The sequence below is a fragment of the Barbus barbus genome (assembly GCF_936440315.1).
Source record: "Barbus barbus genome assembly, chromosome: 41".
Classification (NCBI taxonomy): Eukaryota; Metazoa; Chordata; class Actinopteri; order Cypriniformes; family Cyprinidae; genus Barbus; species Barbus barbus.
The window spans coordinates 17,962,308-17,984,734 of record NC_136719.1 but is presented as its reverse complement, the minus strand read 5'-3'; the positions used below and the strand labels follow the sequence as shown (position 1 = coordinate 17,984,734).

The following is a 22,427-nucleotide window of genomic DNA, read 5'->3' as shown; positions in this document are numbered from 1 at the left end:
ATTTGATACACTTGCCAAGGCGTGCATTATTCTCTGCTTGCTCTCTTCATGGAGCTCTCATTAGACAGTGAACAGACCTCACTTAAGAACCGAATCTCTGCCAATCATTTTTTGGCAGTGTGTTTCCTCACAGCAGATGTTTCAGAGGAAGTTTGGAGTTTCTACCGATTATCCATTCAATTCACTAGCTTTATCTCTTAAAGGTATAGTTCCCAAAAATTACTTTTACTTGTGCTGTTCAAACCATTATGATTTAGCATCAAACAAGATGCTTAACAGAATGTTTGCACTTCTGTTTTCCATACAATATTGGGAACAGATTTTTAAACTGCACAAATGGCAGAAAGTCATCATAAAAGTCTATACAACTTATGCTCTATATTTCATGTCATTTGAACTAATAGTAAAAGACCAAAATTGAAGTTGTTTTTTAAAGTTGTATATAAAACAAAGATTATTAAAGTGTGTTTTACAAGAAAATACTATTTCAGTCTTTCTACTTCAAAATGTTTAATTCAGTGTGTTAAATATTGGTATATTCTTCACACAAAGCTATTTAATGACTATGGACGACTTGAAATATAGCACAATAAGTCAAATTTGCTGCTTTTGCTGTGCTTTTGTGGTACTTTTTTGGACAGCCCCTGGCTGATGTTTGTGGCTTGGATGATTTTGCAGATCATCTCTTTTTGTGTTCAACAAAAGAATAAATGTCAGTCAATAAATGATGACAGAATCTTCATTTTTGGGTGAACTGTTCCTTAAAGGGCATTTACAGTGGTAAAAGTTTCTCAACGCATCAGCCAGTAGAGTCTTGTAAAGTTCAAATATATGTGAGAAATGCTGCAAAGATCTTTATAGGCCCCTGTCATCTCTGAGGTGTCCTCTGACCCACACACATACTGAATTCTACTAAAAGATCTCGTTTGAGCTGAGGTAACTCAGAGTTGAACTCACTCAGTGAGCTGGAGAAACACTCAAATAAACCCCACTCTCTCTCTTCCTTTCTCCCTGTCTCCTTTCTTTATATCTCTCAGCCAGCACCGCCTGCTGTCATCTGGCAGGCTTAGCCTATAACATGCCTCCATATGTTTTTTTCCTGTGTAAATGGCTGTGGCTTACAGTGGGCTAATTTCAGAAGGGTGGCAAGAAGGCTTTGGGTACTAAGGTGGACTCAGCAGAAAATTTCTTGTCTGGCAAGCAGAGAAAAAAGAGTGCACAGTGAGAACACTTCCTAGCTCACAGCAGGCTTAAAGGGATAAGACAGAAGGAGATGTTTAGAGGAAGGTCCAAGTTGTTCTTTTTCCTACAGTAAAATGTAACCACGGCTTTCTCTGGATAAACCCAGCTTGACATTCTGATAGAAGATACAGGAACATTTCACACAAGAACTAAAGTCTAATGGTTTGAAATGGCAAATGGTGAAATAAGCTATAATAATAATTCTGATTATTGAAAATTGTATCAATTTGACTTTTTTTTCATTTTAGACATGTCATTTTTTATATTTTACTGTTTGCATTTAAAAAAATTGCACATAATATATAGCATAGCATTTATTGTGTTATGTCTGCTCTCTCTGAGGCGCAAATAATTCATATCATATATGAAAATTATTATATTCAGTGGCTTCTCCTATATTCTTAGTGATATTTAGTGCCACAGTTTACCAGGAAGTGCAGATTTTGTTCTTTTGAAACGGTGCTTTATTCGCATATGTTTTATGCGATATCCCAGTTTTGTGCATAAGTTAAATTCGAATCTTTGGATGGAAACATAGCTATAGACTACCATTCAGAAGTTTGGGGCCCGTACAATTAAAAAAAAATAAAAAATGCATGCTTTCAATAAGCAAAAATTAAATTGATTAAAATTGTTTCAAATAAATTCTTTTTCTTTTTCATTTTCTATTCATCCTTAAAAGAATAGCAGCACAACTGGTTTCCAAATTAATAATCAGCATGTTAGAATGATTTCTGATCATGTGAGAGTGAATACTGGAGTAATGGCTGCTGAAAATTCATCTTTTCCATCACAGAAATAAATTACATTTTAAAATATCCTAAAATAGAAAAGCGGTATTTGACAATATTGCTGTTTTTACTGTATATTTAATCACATAATTAGATACTGTATTTATTTCCATAGCCTTCAATTTGCTCCTTATTTGAAGAACAATGGGTAGCAGGTAAAATAATGTTTGTATTTTTCATTAAAATATAAACAATGGGCATTTTTATTTGAATAATTGAAGAAATAATCAATATATTAATTAATCATCAAAATGATTTTTAGTTTCAGCCCTATTTTTGAGTAAACTATTACTTTAAGAAATCCCCCTCTGTGTCTATGAAGAGACAACAGTCAAATGACTGCCTCTCCATAGGTGAAGCATAATGAGGCCTCTGATCAGATGGCTTCAGCAGCGAGTGGACTCCGACGGTCCTGTGTTTCTCTCCTCCCGCTATGAGCAGAAGTATAATATGGGAGCGGCCACTCAGTACGTCCTCCCAGCGCACCTCAGACTCAGCACGGAGCGATCAATCAGAGCTGTGCTCTTCAGGATAATAACCTTGCCCTATCAGTCTGCCTCAGACCTGTTTACTGCAAACGCAAATAAATGACGTGACCTTCGCCTTCAGAGCCATTTCACTGAGGGCTTTTTCTCTAGGAGGGGTGCGTGAACGAGAGGTGTCATATTGTGTGGTCTGTATGTGTTTGGAAAAAGGGCTGGTAAAACTCTGGGCTACTTGACTATTCCTTTAAGTGGCAACTGTGGTGGCTACCCAGCCTCCTTCGCTCTACCTCTCTCTCTCTATGGAACAGATGAACCTTGAGTCCACAGTAAAACTCCTTGTTCCCTAAAATTGGAGCAAGACGTGTGTTACAGCATTAGTACTTAACAGGGCGTGAAATAGCAGCCTGGCTTCCTGACGTCTCCCCATCACTTCAGGTGAGAGTGTAGACGGTGAGATAGATGAGCATCCCCCCTTCTTCTTTTTACTCGTTCCCACAATGCAACAGGGCCACCTGAAAAAGGCATGTCCATTACTGGCTATCTAGTTTCTTTCCTGGTTGTAGCTGACGTCTTCCTCCTCTGACCCTCAGCTGCAAAGGCCTAATCAGGAAGTCAACCACCCGTGATCCCAGTGCACAGCAGACTCATCTATATTCCTAATAATTCCTGGCTACCTAACCGCTTTCAAGGATAGCTGTTTTGTCTTTCTATTACATGGCTTTTTAGCACCATCAATTCAAGGGGCGAATCTGATGAATAATGTTGCAGGAAAAGTGGAAAAGTTAAGTGTGACATATACAGGTAGCTGATCTCAACTCTTTGTTTCTGTGCTGTAAATTCTGGCTGACTTGAGGGATCATCAGAGTTCAATTTCGTATTTGTGTGGTGCCTTTTACATTGCATTGTTCCAAAGCAGCTTTGCAGAAAATTGATAAATAGAGAGGAAAAGAAAATAGTGTCAACCCCAGTGATAAGGAAAACTCCCTAGGATTATATTTTATTGTATTTTTTATTTATTTAGTTTTATTTTATTTTATTATTTATTTTTAGGGTTTGACATCTGGGCTTAAGCTAAAACCTCAGACATTTTGTAAGGGCGTATCCTAGCTTGACAGTCATTTATTATACATTTTTCAAGCACAAGAACATATTTTTTTTAATGTTTTAGAGTTGAGACCCTATCAACTCTGGTCTAATTCTTTATTAACAAAGTACATTAACAATTAACATAGAGGTGGTTGAGGAAGGATGCTTACTAGTGTTTATATATAATTCTTAATCTGCTCTCTCTCTCGCTTTCTTTTTCTTTCTCTGTTCAGCCAGTTCTCCTCTTCTGGACCTTATACTGTACTTATTTGTATTTTTAAGCAATTCAAAATTATCAAGGTAAACCACAGTAATTTTGATTAACTATTTGAAAAACGCTCTGAATTTACACTTCCCGTGTTGATCTTCTTAAAATACTATATGATATTAATAACCATTGATGCTGTGCAGGATCTGTAAGCTTTCTTCAGGGCACGTACAAAGTAGAAGCAAGGGCTTTAAAGCTGGACCTCCATGAATTATGGACTAAGCTTTCAGTTTCTGTCCAGTGCAAAATCGGTTCTTTTCTAATGTTCTATGGCCTTGTTTGCCCTTAAAAAGTCCTAGATATGACTTTACTTTCATCACTAAGGGCCTGATGAGAGGAATACAATATCTGTTAAAGAATTCAGTGTCAGTATAAGCATATTGTAGCTTAGCCCTAAATAAATTAGTTGTTAATTAACTTAAATTATATCCACTACATAGAAAAGTTAGGGCAGGAGCAGCAGTTTACTATTGCAGAGTATTTTAATTCTAGTCACACATTGATTAGTTGCATTATTGATTTATATTGATTAGCCACGCAAACGTTTTATTTACAACAAAGAGTGTTGGACTTGAATTTACTCTTAAATGCACTTCTGTAACTGCCCTTGTGTTTTAAACATTCAAGACACATTTTTATGTTTTAAAAAACATTCAGCTAGTCCCTCCCAACAGGGCTTTGTAATGAAGAATTCTGAGGGTAATTGAATGAATGTACTACTTGGTTCAGTTAAGTAATTTCTCAGGACAAAGCACTAAAACAGGTAGTTTAGTATTAATTTTTGAAGGTTTTGATTTGGTGTTTTACTAAGTTTTTGTCATAGCTTTAATGATTGTTATGCATATTACAAGCTTGAAATGAATTTTTCTTTATAGGAATCTATGGTTCCAAGACAAACCTTTACCATTCAAGGAACTTTACACAGGTGCGCATAAACGACCAAAATAAAAACGGTTAAAAAAAGAAAAAAATCACCATTTTAGATTGACGCACTTCACTCAGCAGCGCTAAAACAGGCAGCGCATACTTACTTTCCAGGAACCCAGCAAAATAAAATTTTAGGTTTGAAATTATGAAAATTCATACAAAAAAGTTTATATCAGCACTATATTTTAAGTGTACTATAAAATAATTGTATTTTTATTTAACACTTTATTTAATAATAAATAATTTAATTTTTATTTAAAAATATAATAGTAATATCACACTGATTTTGTTTTTTATTTTATTAAACTACTAAATAAATAAACGCAATTATACTATTATCACTATTATTAATAATTTACCAAACCAAATCTCCAGGTGTTCTCATGAGAACCAGACCGAAAAACCTGCACCCTTATACCCTTGCGCTGTTTATAGTTGAAATTGGATTTTTAGAATGTTAAAAGAATTTTGTAATTAATTTTAATTTTATTTTTTTTATGGTTCTTTTAAGAATTGTTCACTGAAAGGTTCTGTGCAGAACTACGAGTGTATGAAATTATAAAAAATCCTTTGTTAATGACCGTTAATTTTGACAAGAGTAACATTGTGTAGGAATGTTTTAGCCAGTAAACGCCCCATCATTACCTGTAGCAATTCCTGGTCATACCACAAATATTTGTTTAAAAAACTTTTTTGAATCTCGTGAAATTATCCCTAGCAGCATCTGTGCCACTAAGAGCGGAGGACTCAAGAGCCTCGCCTCTCTTGATTAGCTGTTAATTCGACTTGCGCCGTTGATACACATTCCGGCATTCTAATAAACTCCCAAACACATATTGATTTCTCTTAAGTGAAGGTGGCAGGGTGGGCGAGTTTTTCATTACCCAGTGGTAATTATACAGATAGAAATAAGCTTTCTTATTTAGATGCAGCTCCCGCTCTCTTAACCTCCACCGGCCGAGAAAGCGCCACTACCTCAGTGCACCATCCAGACCCCCTCGGTCCCAACACATTATTTCATGTTGACGCCATCTAATGCGTGATATCAGCCATGTGAGTACGCGATGAGCAAGGCTAATGGAGCGTGCCTGTAGCTCAATCACCTCTCTCCATTGATAATAATGAGGACAAATGTCAAAACCGCCGTTTGTAATGCCGTAATCAAGTGGGCAGCTTTGCGGCGGACAGCGGCAGGGAAGGTTACAGTATGTCAACGCTATCACCGCTCTGCGTCCAGATTGAAACCAACAGCTACTTTGCAGGATCAGCGATACGCAGCCGTGTTTATTTGTGTTAACGGAGGCCGCTCTCGGTTCCAATTATCAGCATCTCCTTTCTCCAGGGAGACGTTTCGTCTGTAATTGTTTAGAAAATGGCTATTATTTTGCGATACACCACATGCTGTTTCGAGCAGGGTGTGTCCACGTGCAGATGCGGTCGCCGATAGCAGCAGCTTGCCAAGCCAGATGCAAGACAAGGAGGAGGAAGTGACATAACAGACTCTCTCTCAACAAACCGCTGCTTCCAGCTCTTGTGTGAAATTAGCAGATATATAGAAACTGATGGAAGTACAAAGGGAAAGTTTGAGGTTGCCTGGTTCTCCTCAACTGTCTGGGATACATAGACAACTAATCAATTTGCCTAGTCTCCTTTTTTTATTTGCCCTCTCTATAAACCCATCCTTCCCTCTCCGTTTGTTCTTGGGGTGTCTGCTATATTTCTTTCTGAGGCTGCTCACTCCTGCAATCTCTGTATATCATGTGTGTGAAAGGCAGACGCTGAATCCGGTTATGATGTTTTTGAGTGTGCCGTTGCCATGGTTCTGCAGCTCCAAACTCCTGCGAGAGCGAGAGATTTGTTGAAGTTTTAGCTCCAAAGGTGCAGAAAGACTGTTTTCCCATGATGACTTCCTGTCTCATCAAATGTTGTCAATAAGAAGAATGTGCAAAAAGCAAGGGCAGCAGAAAAGGAAGTGCAAAATCTAAAATTTTCGATTGTTTCTGGCTTAGAATGAAGCATCACTGTGCCACTATGACTGTGGAATGAAGATCAATACTAATCTTCCAATAACACATTTCACGAGAGTGCTGTACAACTAATTCACAAAGTGGTTTGTCCCTCCATCCATCCTATGCCTTTGATCTGTTTTTATAAATCTGGCAAGAGCCAGACTTCCTATAACTAATTGAAAGGCTGACTGTATGTTCTAGTCAGTGTAGAAAGTCACCCAATCATGTCTTTTGAACCCGGTGTAATTAGTTATCAGAACTGCTACAAAACAACCCTCTCAAAATGACAGCTGGATTTTTGGGCCTTCTCTATAAAGACATATAGGGAAATGTCAGCAATTTGAATAAATTTGAATTCTACCTCCTATATATATATATTTTCCTATTAAAAGCCATTCTCACTTGGTGAACTCTTGTGAATGGTGCACAAAAAGTCATTATTTTTGTTTAATTCCTGATCCTAATGAAATTACACACTTCACTTTTAAACAACTTATAATGCATTATAGTGCTTACATATTCATGGTTATACCTTTAAAGAGGGTAATGCATTAAAACATAGCACATTACATTGGGTCTCTCCAGTGTAACTATGAATAGGTAAGTATTATAATGTATTTTTATCTTATTCTTAATGAATTATAATTTATAATACATTACATACACAAGCTTCAAGTGAAGTGTTGCCAACATAAATACATTTTTAATGACGAACATAAAGGCTTTTAGTTAGATGACTTGTAAAATTGAGTGGTCGTATGAATGCCACTGATTGCACAAGCTTTTTAAAATGCAATTTGGGGGCCGTCCGGCCTTCTCACTATTATTATCTACCTGATCAGTGGAGCTGTACAAAAGACATTCAAGGTTTGCTTTTCAAAGCCATTGGAACAGAAAGAGACATTACTTCAAGGTAAAGCCAGAGACAAGGCTACAGGCTGAGGAACACATCACTCTCCACCATCAACATCACTTTCTCTTGTTCTGCCTCTAATTATTAACTCTGCTGTGACCTTACATCCCTTGCCTTCACTCCACTGTAAAAGCAGACGGAGATCACTGATTATTTTTATGGGCCATAACACCTTCAGCGCTAATACCTGTGCGCTTGTGTAGAGAGAGCGTAATGAAGGAGAGATGTCTTTGTTTTGATGTATGATTCTGAGCGCAGCGCTCCAGTCTCTTCTCTGGGAGCGTGCAGCTCACAGCTCATTTGTCAGCTCGGCTGATTATGGAATTTCAGCATTCAGCACACAAATCAGAGCCGAGCGAGTTCAAAGCGACGACACTAAGCATGCAGCTTTAAACTGACTAGCGAGCGCTTTCATAAAAAATACTTTTTTCTCTCTCTTAGGTCATCTGAAATTCTTTTTAATTACCTACGTAAGGGCTCGGACACTGTTACGGACTCGCTTTCCACCTCTTCGTCTAAGAAAAGAGAGAGAGAGAATTAGCTTCACTTTGTAGTCGACAGATGCTCCAGTTTCAGAGTGATATGTGTAATGTAAAAGTAAGCCACAGCATAATTGCGCTGAGAGAAAAGGTGAGAGATGTATCGTGTTGTCAGATCCAAGGAGGGAGTTCCCAGGAGGCTTCTCTTCAGAAGGATGTTCATAGAACCGGCTGTCAACCTCTGTTTGTCATGGCTATGTTCATTTATTCGCTCTCAGATCAGTGTTAAACTTCAGTGCCCCGATCTGACTTCTGTGAGTGTCTGCGGTTGGATTGGTTAAAACGGAGGCAGGTGGTGCTGGAGTCTCTTCATGACGTCATGGGTTTTACGTTAACCCTGGGTGATGTTATTATTGCGTGTTTGTGATTGCAGAAATTCTCCACAAATCGATAGTTCACCCATGCCTGCTCAAGGTCTCTGTGTACAGTGCGCATCAAAAGATGTTTACTTCTACAAGCTGACCACTAAGTCATGTATTATTGACACGCGGTGTACGAACTGGAATTTGCTGCTGCATATGCTTAATAACTGTAAAATCAAAATGTAGCAATGTTCCAACATCCCGTCTTCAAAGGAGGCGTAATGAGCAGCGAGAGGAGTTCAAAGGGAATGCTAAAGTGTTTATATAAAGCAATATAACGTCCACAGAGCTGCTTATTTTACCGCTGATATGGAGGGAGTTGATATTTAACATGAAAGGACTGCTTAAGAGGAGTTTAACAGAAAAAACTGGTTAAAGCCTTCTGCTCCGGGCAACAGGGGAAACTGTTAAGCACTCTTCCCATTTAGTCCTGCCTTTCCCTCTGTCTCTCTCACTCTTTCGTTCTCACAATTAGATTATGTGGCTGTTTTTTAACTGTTATTTTGGTCTTGTTTTATTAATCAATTCACTTGTTTGAATTATTTTTCTTTGTGGTTTAGAGGCTATGCTAATGTCTCTTACAGATTTTACAATACATAAGAACTATTGATATTGCCGATATTGATATTTTACAGTATGGATCTATTCATTTGCATTAGGTATCATGAGCTAACAGTACTGCGTGACATATTTTTGAAGCCTTTAAGGTTAACATTAATTTTATAAATATACTACTGTTCATTGTTAATTTTGACTACTTGAAATGTTAAATGTGTATTAGTATATTTAGAAATTAAAAGTAAGATTAATAAGTGCTTTAATTAATGTTAACAAATTGAACCTTATTGTGCAGTGTTACCAATGTTTTAAAGTCCAGAAGAAAAAAAAATCATAATTTTTGCTCACGACTGATCTGTGCCTTTTAAGTTGCCAGTTTTGACATCCTCGCATGCAAAATTGAGATGATATTTCACAAACCCATGATGACATTTTTTTCCTCACTCTCTCCTCTGTAGCGAAGTACTGTTTGTGACATTGACTATGTAGTGAAAAGTGCATGAGTGAACGACTTGGACACAGTATTGTACTTTCAAGCACCTCATGAGTTCAGCACTGCAGCGAAATGTCATGATAGACATGAACAGTGGCAAAATTTCCAGTTTTCCATCCTCTCTGTCAACACTGACAGCTACTGTACTTTGAGAAAGTCTCATGCCATTATACAGTACTGACACTTATTTGACTACTATAGCAACCAATATAGATCCACTGGATATTGACTGCATTTGCAAACTGACAGTATGGACAGTTAGTCATAAAGATTTGAAAATCAAATTCAAGTTTTGGAAAAAATGTATTAATTAAATTAAAAATAAATAAAACAAATAAAAAATGTTATGACCCCTTTAAGAGGCATATGTTTTTGGCCATCTTCCACCATCTCTTTTCACAGAAAGGGATCTTGACACAATTATAGGCTGAAGCTCAGACACAAACAGAAATGAATCCTTAATCAGCACTAGAGACAACATGAAACGGCATTCGCAATGCATTTAACTGCTTCAGTTAAAAATTCAGTGGGTCCAGAAGTCTAAAGCCATGCTGAAAATTTGCTGAGATAAACAAGATTTCAGGATTTTCCAAAGTTTAAAACAAATAAACCTTATGATGTAAAATAAATGACACGTTTACGATTCTGGTAATCAAGTAAGTACATTTGTGAGACTGATCATGTGACTCCTTTATACAGATGGTCAAACGTTCTTGTTTTCATTAAAACAAAAATGCAAAATACAAACATTTTCACAAGTGGTTTCAGACCTGAACAGTATTCAAGGAAAAATATGTAGAACAGAATTTCATCCATTAGAATATGATTGAATAGAAAAATTGCAGCTTTTGAAAAATTCGGTTAATATTACCCATGGAGCCTTGGTTACATCAGTAGAAAATGTATTTCAGAGTCTAAAAAATGTATTGGATTAATGATTAAAGATACATTATTTTATGAATTACAGTATATTAAAATATGTTCTGATGAATTAATACACATTGACCATGGCCATATATTATAAAAAATAAATACATTTTGATTTAATTCTGTCTTTAAAACAGCCAATCATCATTATCACGCCACATCATATCAAAGTGCTGTCAAGCATTTTTTCGAATATTCAGGTTTTCTATGAATATGTGAAAACAGGTCTTTCAATCTACAGAAGAATTATCCTCACACTGAGTGAGCTGAAAAAACTTAAGGGCCCTTCTGCACAGCACTGAATGTGTTTGCCTCAACAATGGGGTCCTTGGTATGAATCCCCCCACAACTTGAGAGAACGCACACAGTTCTCACTCTCTTTCTTCAAGGATTTGGGATTAAGGAATCCCCTGTAGGAGAAAGATGGATCTATTAGAAATCCCTCTGAAAAGTGGTCAGGAGAGGAGGGGTGGCAGAGAGAAGGAGAACAGCATCAAGGAGGAATATCACGCATAGCGGACATAGAGAGAGAGACAGAATAAACGCAATATAGCCTCAGGCAAACAGTGAACAATTGCTACTCTGCCTCATGTAACCCGCTGCAACCTTAAACAGCAAATTTTTTTCAGTCAATTAATTTCTGCTGGTTGGAGATGGAACGTTCACTCAGGGGGCTTTATATGTCTCGCTGCACTGAAGGGCATTAGTCAGCAATACAGAGCTTTTTCTCGATGACGCTGAGCACAGAATCATCAACAGAAGCATTATCAAATACACAGAGCATAACACTTTCCCATAATGCAATATCAACACTCCAATATAATATTAAATGGCTTTTGAAAGTGTTTCAGCTTCTGAGATTGTTTCAAACAATTTTCTCTTCTCAGTAGTGCGGTGTGGGTGCGTGTTGTATACGTCTCGCCATGTTGCATAGCAGACGGACTGTAATTCATCAGACCCACAGCACTACAGTATATAAATCAAACTCTATCTATAGAGTGAGACCAGTACTGTTGGTCTTCTTTCATTCTAAATAAGCTTTAGGCACCATGGCTGCTGATTTCCTGCCGGCCAATGTAAAGAATTGCCAAAACGCCCATCTTCACTTGTTGAGAGAACTCAAAAATCTGCTGAAGTTGGTTGCCTTAAAATTTGTAATTTTATTACAGTGTTGGTGGTGGTTAATGTAGGCTTAGTGCAGTTGATTATGTTTTAGTAAATGTAAACAGGCATATTTGACAAACACGGCCCATACAAATGTCAGGCTTATGCATGAGACCCTTCAATGTATAATTATATTTTTAATATTAATCAAACTCTCAGGTAATATTAAGCAGAATAACTCTATAAATTTATTTTATGTTTAATATAATTGTTGAATATTTGAATGCATTACTTTATGAGCTGTTAGATACCTGTAAAAACCCAAGCACTTTACGTAAATTATATCTTTGTCTTATTGTTTTATTTGTTTTATTGCTTATTTTTTTTCTTTGTTTCTTTATTTTGATTGCTGTTTAATTCATTTCTTTAAAAAAACATGAAGCAAGGACTTCATTTAATTAACAAATATATATTTTTCTAATATTAATATAGATATATTAATGTACGATATGTAATATTATGTAGTGAAGAGTCACTATGCCAATAATGTGGTTACATTTCAGATTTAATAATTTTTTCTTGATTAACTTTTTTGAATATTTGAGTACTTTATGATACAGCTGAAATTGTTTTATGTGTTTTATTCCTTTAATTCTTTTTGTTTTTGTTTATTTTATTTGAATAATTTCTTTAAAAAAATTAAGCTAGAACTGCTTACTCATTTTTTTTTTAAATCATATAAAGATTTTAGACACCGATCAGCCAGTCATTTAGTTAGGGGTCAGGGGATAAAGTTACAAAGCAAGTGCATAGACCTGCTTGGTGGTTATGTCGAGAGAGAGAGAGAGAGAGAGAGAGAGAAGTGTGGCTGTGAAGAATGAAGGAGAGACAGCAACAGCATGAATCATGACTTCAATAAAGAGCCCAGCACAGATCAATACAGCCCACAGCGGAGCGAGGACACACTCCGGCCCACACTGTGTGTGTGTGTGTGTGTGTGTGCAAGACTTCAGTTTGTATCTTGTATGTTAGATGTGTGTGTTAGTTCTTGCAGGTTTGCCCTTGCCTGTGTGCATGTCATATGTCTATAAATGTTTGATGAAAGGTGGCTCTTTTTATTCCAGTGCAGGTATAAGGATGCCAGTGCTAGGATACCACTGAAAATCACTTTGACATCAATTCCTCATCAGAACACATTTTGAGAAATTTAGCATCACTTTCTCACCTGTGGATCCTCTGCAGGTCAAACACCCTTTACTAGCCAAAAAAAAGTGGAAGAGTTAATATCAATTATGGGCTTGAATTTTGTCCAGAAGTTACGATTTAAATTTAAAAGGCCTTAGTGATGGATTTGTTTCTTACAAACACACAGCTTTTCACTTCACGAGACATTAAATTGGTGGACTGGAGTGGATTGCTTGTGTATTATTGTGATGTTTTTATCAGCTGTTTGGACTCTCATTCTGACGGCACCCATTCACTGCTGATGATCCATTGGTGTGCAAGTGATGTAATGCTAAATTTTTTAAAATCAAAAACGATATCTTGGACGGCCTGAGAGTCAGCAAATTTCCATTTGTGGGGGAACTATTTCTTTAAGTGTCCAGAATTGTCGAAATACATTCTGGAGCCACTATATGTTGAAGGCCTGGTGCCAGTCAAGCAAATGGTATAGTATAGTAGTAGAAACAGCCTATTTAACTGTAAATGTCACAGAGAGGATTGTAAAATTAAAATACAGCTGTTTTAGTGCAAGAAAGCAAAACTTTCCCTAACATTGTAGGTGGACTTGGCGCCTTTATACCTTGCAATTAATATGGCAAACACATAATAAAGAAGATCTGTCCAATTTATTATGAACGCACACAAAATCTCTCTCCACTTTTCAGGACAATTATCGTGCATTAGGATTGTGCTTGGTTCGATTTTGTTTGGCTGGATTCCACAGAACTGAAATCTCTATAGCTGTTTTTCCCCCTTTTCTCTCTTTGCTCTATGACCTCATCAGCCTTGTACCGCAGCCAGAGGCTGGCGGGCGTGAAGGGCTCGCTGGTCCGTAGCCATCGGGGAGAATGGGCTGTCTCTGAGGGAGGAGTAGGGACACAACACTGGTCAATTCCCATTAACACAGAGAGAACCACTAGGGAATGGAGTTGCGGAGACCGTTGCGACTGTGATCTGTAGGAGTCACGACAGCGCTCTGAGCCCATGCTGCTCTGGACACTGGTGCCTTTAAAAAAGACGTGTTAAGCAGTTTAATGACTCCAAAGACTCTCCTCAGCGAGAGGGAGTGAAGGAGTAGAAAAACATACAGGGAAAAGAAAAGAATGGTGTATTATTCCTCCTTGTTTCTTTTATAATTTGGTTGATAAAGGTGAAGGACGTGTCATGGCGACTTTCTTTTGTGTGTGTGTGTGACTGTGTGTGCACAGTGACTGAGCAGGCTGTAAGAGTGAAATCCTGACATAAAGCTCCATGGCTCTCTGTGTTTAATGGAGCTTAATCCCAAGATTTCACATCCACGGGGTTGAGATAATTCAACCCTGATCATCTCACTGAACCTTCTACTATACAACACACACATGGACACTGACTGGATTGTGTGAATTGCTCCTTTCACACACATACCAAGAGGCTGTTCACACAGGACACGTTCTTGCGTTCAAAATAGATGTATGTAGCAAAACAATATGGAATAAAACAATGATGACTCTTGACATTGCTTCTCACTCATATTAAAAGCACTATTACTCTGGATTCCTACTGCCGCCATATTCAGATGCATACTGGTGCCTCTATCGAAAGACTATTAGCTCTTTTAAATGAGGACTATGGCCTCCATATTACGCATTATCATTTCTATCATTTATTTAAGTGTGAGTACTCAATCTCCTCCCCTTGTAAAGTCTCTGTCCACAGCCTTTTCCATGTCAGTACCTTCTTTAAAGGTTTATTGGTGTTTGTTGGAGCAGTGTGATCTTGACAATTTTGTTTCCCAGTAGTTGAAATCCAGCACCCGACTTTAGGATATTTGAAATGAAGCTGTTTTTGCTGCAGTGTGATTCAGCCTTTAAAGAGTCCGTGAAAGAACTGGAGGATTCTAGTAAGAGATTGCTGTACAAAAATAAATATCTATCAGTTTATATGAAAAACTTCTAACCAAGTGTATTTGTTAAAAATTAGTTCAATAAGGTGAATTTCCTGGTTTAAAAGTAATTCCCTGAAGTCTTTCTTTCCAGCATATTTTTCTCTGTCTGTATTTTGCCTGCAGATTCAGCGCAGTTTGACAATTAAATCTAGATCTATTTTTTCTTTTGTTCAGCAGGGTTTTTCCATTCAATTATGTTAGAATACACAGCATTTAGGGTGAGTATTTTGAAGTGATGAGGTTTCTTAAATGCATTACCTTTATGAAAGAAGATATTTTTAAACTAGAGTTAAAGGAAAGGTGCACTTTTTTTTGGCTTGACAAACCTACAGTATATTTTAAAGTTTAAATTAGTTTTAAAAGCTGTAAGTTTGAAGATTATAGTCTACAGGTTATGGAGACAGATGGATAGATAGATATAGGCTAGGGATTTTGCAGCCCGAAGCTGAGAAAGTGCTTTTTCCGAGGAGCACTTCTGTTTGATTTACAGACACAGATCACCCAAGACTGTTGCAAACCGGTGTGTTTTCTCTCTGTTTTGATTGCGCTTTTGTGAGCGGATGTGCTGCTGATTGGCACCAGCCCAAGAGAGCAGACTATCAGCAGTCCAAGCCCATGGGGGCATTGCCCAGGTGAGCTGAGCATGCTGAGAGACTGACCAACACTAATGTGTCTCCTCTGACTGCCCTGGGCTAACATACACACAGTAATTGTCTGGGGAGTTAGACAGGCCCAGCACAGCACTAAACTTAGATGAACACTTCGGCCCTAGAGAGAGAGAGTCAGTGAAAGCAGAGAGGTTTGTGTATTGTTTAGAGGTGACTTCAGCAAGTGTAGTTCCTCTGCGTATCCGAGTGCTTGTTTGACAGATACGGTGCCACATTATGCCCAATTGCAGAACCTTCACTGCTGCTGTTATACACACACTGATACCCAACAGTGCGCGCACCGTTTCTGTTTTCCTCTGCCAATGCCTCCCTCTCCTCTTCCACTCTTCTCTGTGCAATTAGCCCGATAATGGTGCCGTAAATGATTTCATCACCAGTTTCACTCGAGAGCTGCTGATATTCAACAGCTGGAGTTTACGCCACGTGTCATCGAGAGCTTAAGTAAAGGGTCGAGGGAATGAAGGAGTGTAGAAGTGAAATGCTGCCTTCCACATCAGAGCAAAATTGACACTTTTTACTTTCTTCACTCACAATTGTGGTCTTATTGTGAATGATTTATCAGTGCATATTATTCAAATAATGTTTTTTGTTTCTTCTTTAATTGAAATCAAATGGCTTTCCTTTTCTGCTGACATCCATTAGGTCATTCAGGTTATTTGATAACAATAACCAATAGCCAAATGGATTTTAGCCATTGATTTAGCAGACGTGCATTCGATCTCACTTCATTCTGTTATGTACAGAAATGCCCACATTTCCCCATCCAGTCAATTCCTCCTACTTTTATGCATTTGTACTTGGATATATGTCATATCATGAAAGGTCCAGGTTCTACAGACGGTACTTCATTGTTCCAAAGAAGGATGGGGGATTGCGTCCGATTTTAGATCTGCGGCTATTGAACCGATCAGTCATGTGTCTGATGTTCAAAACGCTCACTGTCAAACAGGTCATGTCTCAGATCAGGTCCGAGGACTGGTTTGTCACGATAGATCTAAAAGACGCTTACTTACATAGATAAAGTTCCTGAGGTTCGCTATGGTATGTTGGTACAATGCTCTCAGAGGAACACAGTTTGATGTTCAACTACACAGATATTCTATGGTAAAACAAGATCCTTGACTACTGATTGTTTTTTTTTTCTTCTTGAATCCATGGACATAAGTAAATGTCAGGTACTTGTTTCACTTGTTGAACAGAATCTGTTGCAGGAATGAGTTAAAGTCTGTTCACATCTCTGTGGTTAGATCAGTGTGCACAATAATGTGTCTTTGACCTTCATTATGTATGTTTTGATTATAATGTATTGTAAATAAAATACAAATAATAATTAAAAAAAAACATTTTTTCAATCTCCTCACACTCTGTCTTACCTGCCTCAGTCACAGTCACACTGATGGCCCATTAGCAGCCTTTAGGGGAGGGCCCTTTGTCTCTCAGGTGAAAATCACTTAATATTCAAGCCCATTACCACTCCCTCGCATATTGGCTTTCGATCACAAAACATGTCTTTAAAAATTTAAATTAATATATTGTTTTCTGTGAATGATTAAGCAGAATGATTTTCACATAATTGTGAAGTAAATATTCTAGCCTACAAGACTGATTACACAAAAGTGTTATTCAGGACTATTTAGTGTGGCTTTTATGGCCTTATTTCAGCTAAATGTTTTCCCCAAAACTTACTAACCACGCATAATATTGTTTTTCTAAAAAATGCAAGCATGTACATCCATCTTGGTCACATATTATTGTAGCACAGTTTGTACTGAATACAAAAAAAATACATGTTGGTCAATAGTATGTTATAAGTAGCTGAAATAAGCACAAATATCAGGGCATGTCAAAACATCTCAAGGGCCTCAAAATCACCTCAGACCCCAGAGGGTTAACTGCCTGATTGGTACACTGCTGGAGTTCTTGCAGGCCCGTTTCTCCACAGGGTTAACCCACTCCACCTTGAATGACTACGTTGTGGCTATAGCGGCTTACCATGCCCCTCTTGGTGCTCAGTCAGTGGGCAAGGACCCCCTGGTTACACGTTTCCTCCGTGGTGTGATGAGGCTCAGGCCTCAGGTACGATCTTGTGTCCCTCCTTGGGACCTCGCTGTGGTGCTAGAAGCTCTATGTAGGCCTCCCTTTGAGCCTATCAAGGAGATATCAGATCGTCTTCTTACATTTAAGACTGTATTTCTCTTAGTAATATCTTCTCTAAAGAGAGTTGGGGATCTGCAGGCCCTCTCTGTGGCCCCTTCCTCTCTTGACTTTGCGCCCGGTCTGGCCAAAGCTTTTCTGTACCCTCGTGCGGGGTATGTCCCTAAGGTCCCCTCCTCTACACCACGGCCTGTCGTACTTCAGGCTTTTTTTCCTGCTCCCATCAGAGGCTTAATTGTATGTGTCCAGTGTGCAGGGCACATATATGTAGATGTCCCCTATGCAGGACATCTGCAACGCTGCAGGATGGTCTACGCCCCGCACATTCGTCAGGTTCTATGACCTTGATTTGCTAGCCACCCCTGTCTCTTCTGTTCTCTTGCCATAGCTGTGTTCTTCCACACTAGGCAGGGATTTGCAAGTCTGGCGGCGTGGACATCTCGTTCCCCTAGCGTTTTCCGACGCAGCTGGAGTTCCTGAAGGGGAACATCTCAGGTTACGTATGTAACCATGGTTCCCCGAGGTGCATCGCAGGGCCATATTTCCGGCATTACTACTAGAGTTATGCTTCATTCCTAGAAGCTGACGCCGGCTGCACCTCACGTGCTTTTAAGCTTCCTGGTCATGGCGTCACCCGCCTCTGACGTCTCGCCCATCGTTTGGTCTGATTACACATATGATTCAGAGCTTGATATCACTGAAAGCGTTCCCCTAGCGTTTTCCGACGCAGCATCTCATTCCCTCGGGGAACCATGGTTACATACCTAGGACGTTTTATATGATGATCCAGCATGTTTTCCAGGGTTTAGAGTATGCCGGTTATATAGTAACAAAGGCAGTTGGTATTGGTATTGTAAATTGTGAATTAATTTACTGTAATTTGCAATTCAGTTTGTACACATTTTATGTACAATTGATTATCTGAAAATACTACTGATTTAGTTGATTTTGAGACTGCATTTTTGTCACTCTACAACAAATCGTGATTGCATGAAGATGATAAAATACATTAATATAGAAATTACTGAAATTACACATAATTATCATCACACCATGATTAAGATTTGCGAACTTCCCAAGAGGGTTTGAAGGCAGCATAAAGATGAAGGAAGAAGCTGTAAAACTCACTCTTCACTGAAATGGTGTTTTATGCAAAAGCTTCCCTGTGGTTAGCCAGACAAGATTCAAGATTTTTATTTGTCACATACACAATTATACAGGGTATAACCAGCAGTGAAATGTAGACAGTGTTGCCAATGAGAGGCAGGTAATGAGAGAGGAAGATGGATAGCTAGACGTAGGGCTGCACGATTCATCGAAAAAAAATCACGATCTCGTTTCTAAATGATGGCGATTCACTTCCGTGTATTTCCCTGCATTCAGATCATGCTGCATTCACGCATTATTGGTCACTCACACAATAACAAAACACTATTAATTCACCAATCAATCATAAATCTCGATCACTTTTCTCCTCTCCCTCATTGGCCACTCACGTGACGTGTAACAAGGCAGCAGACCTAAGCGGAGTCAATAGGCGCGTTCGTAGAATGATCACCGTATGACATCAAAGTACCACGAGAGCGATAAGAAAGCAATCGGATCCTATGCATTCAAATCGCTCTTGCGGTACTTTGATGTCATACGGTGATCATTCTGCGCAGCGCTGCTTCAACGGGGCGTCACCATCAATGCTTGACGGAGGGCGTGTCTGAAGCTTGGTGCTGACCAGAGCCATTGAGAAACAGAGTTGCAACGCGCTTTGATCTCGCTGCCGCGCGGTCACGTGGTTCATGGAACTCTCAATAGTTCCAGACAACTCCGCACTGTCAATCGGGTCAGACAACAACAGCGGGTATACTTGCAGCGTTTTCCGGCAAATATTAACACAAAATGTCCATTGATTAATTCGTTTAATACACTGATAGTAGCATTTTCTCTGTGGAGTCTAGTGGAAATAATATTAATGGGTTTTTCTTGTTTAACTATGGAGTAAAAACATAGTACAATGCAGCACACAGGATAAGGCGGTTACATTTCTTTGTATGCAAAGTATAATGTAAACTGCTTAATAAAGATTGGAGACTTGAGGCATGACTTTGTGTGTTTTTGTGTTACACTTATTCCTGTGGATGTGCAGACCAATGATGAAATAAATTATGCTTATTTAAAGAGTATAAGAAATCTAATTAGTATGTAAAATGTGCTATTATATTAATATATATTTCTTCATCTATGGTCTATTATTCACATTTTAATACAATATTATGTTAAAATATAAGATACAATATGCATACACAAGTGAATATCAATGAATGCTAGAAAAATGCCAGAAATGGTTTTAGCCATTTTCAACTAAAAAAAACATCAAAAGACATATTTTTCGCCAACATCTGACTAATTAATACTAGCACTTACCTATTCTATTCTATTTATTTATATTTATTTTTAAAAATCATGCTATGTGAACTGTGCTAGACTAACTGAGACTTGTCACAGCACTTGTATTTTGTTGCTCTTTCGTTGGTCTGTTTGCTTCTACATTGTAAGTTGCTTTGGATAAAAGCGTCTGCTAAATGACTAAATGTAAATGAAAAAAATGTAAATTTAAGTTTTGCAAATACTTCAAAATAAAAAAGGCAACCAATTGTATTCATCAAAATATTTTATTATATAATATATCCACGTTATCTAACTGCAAATATAGCATATACTGCCTATTATCTAAAAATAAACATTAACTATAACGTGTTTCATAAAATACAACTACTGGTCAGATTTCCGAGAGGTAAACTAAAAAATGCTGTAATTTCCTCAAATTTCTGTCGACTGTGTTTGAGAAGCACTGAAATGAATGGGCTTCAATGCTGAAACTATCGGTTGTTTGGAACTATTGGCTGCTCCATGACACGCTTTACTTCCGCATTCCTAAGTTCCTATGGGAGTGTCGCAACTCTGTTTCTCAACGGCTCTGGTGCTGACCATGGTGCTGACGCGCCGTCATAGTGATAACAGCCAATCACATACTTTTCTGGTGCTGCATGAACGGGATTGGCTAGCGTCTGCGCTAGAGTATTTGCATAAGGCGATCTGATTGGCTGACGCCTGCGTTGGCGCTTGAAAAGTTGAAAAGTTGCCAGTGAAGCGATGCGAGGGACCCACAATTCAGTTCGGCAACGCTTGACGTCACTCCATTCAAAGTAAACGAGAGGCGTTGACGCCGACGCCCCATGTGAATGTGAATATTTGTATTTATTATTGTTAATGTTCTCTTATGTTCAACAACTTAAAGCTTTAAAATTATTCAATTTAAGGGGTCTAAAATAAAGAAAAGAGACAATTTTTTGTTACTCCAGTACTTTATTATACTGAATGTCCTGTGTTTTTTTGTTTTTGTTTGTACTTGAGTGCAATACATTTTGGTTGAAAAAATGAGAATCGTGTAAGAGAATCGTGATCTCAATTCCCATGGAGAAAAATCGTGATTCACATTTTAGCAAGAATCGTGCAGCCCTAGCTAGAAGGAGCATGTGAGTGGTGGATGGGGAGAGAGAGGCCTCTCAGGGCTAACGACATTAAGCGCCGCTGATGAATCGACACCCATTGAGCAGTATTGACTTCACCTGTGCGCCTCTACCAATAGCACAACACCAAGTCCCCAGTCACAGGCTCAGCTTTTTTCAATTAAAAGAAATAATTTGATTTCCACTGCCTTGGCCTCTGACTGAGCAGGGCAAGTGATGGCGTGATTGATGGGCAAGTTTACGATTCAGGATGTCAACCCACAACCTCAGCCTGGTGCCCTGACGATTTCATGGCGCCTGTAGAGATGACCTAGTGTAGGCCAGAGGTGAGTTTACCTCTCAGCTGTCCATCACTGATGTTTACAGATTCTTTCACCTCTCGTTGCCACTATAATCACCATATGAGCCATAAAACGATTGCTGTGACCTTACCCATCTTCCAGATCTTTGCAAATACACTCCATTTACATCAGCTAACCTTTAATCTACTGCCACAAAGTGGATATGTTTGCATGTGATGAAAAGATGAGGAGGAGCCCATGGAGGCGGCAGTCATGTTTCAGTGTGAGGGCTTTGAAGGAGACCGCTTTTCTGAAGAGAGATGTAAAATCGATCCTAAAAATCACTTGTGACATTCATGTGCAACTCATTTGCCTCCATTATTTCCCTATAGTGCATTAGATGGTGAGATTTGCTCCAGCTCTAATCCGGTGATGTCTTTAAAAGGGTGAACATGTTTGATCCGCTGATCAGCCTGCAGAAACGGCGCTCTGTAGATCTCATGCAAATGTATGATCATGATGACATTGATTTTGCTATATGTTTCGAGGCTGTGTTCAGGCAGTGGCGTTCTTAGTGTGTGTGGTTGTGTAGTGCTGGAAGATCAGCTAATGTAGTGTTTCTAATGAATCAAGGCACCCAATACACACTACCTCATTTTCTCAAGGTCACCTCGGCCATTAGATTAGCATATTCAATGTCTTTAAATATTTAACATTGTGCCTCTAATGCATTTTATTAATACCAAGGACCCAGGACCCTTTTATAGGCCTGAATTGACCACCGATAAGTCTATCTATCTATGTGACTATTCACTGTAGGCTAAAGTAATGACTGCTGAAATCAGGTTTGCCATCACATGAAAAAAAGTAAATTTTTTAATATTTTAAAATAGGCGGTTTCAAGGCAGTTATAAATTGTAGTATATATATATGAAGGACTATTCCTTA

General features: G+C 38.4%; 1 protein-coding gene across 1 annotated transcript in view; it reads left to right on the top strand.

Annotated features, from left to right (window-relative positions):
• LOC306860526 (calmodulin-binding transcription activator 1-like) overlaps positions 1-22,427 on the top strand; it is a gene marked incomplete at its 3' end in the record, with an annotated part of 416,062 nt that overhangs the window by 240,670 nt on the left and 152,965 nt on the right. The gene's annotated exons all lie outside the window — the stretch shown is intronic.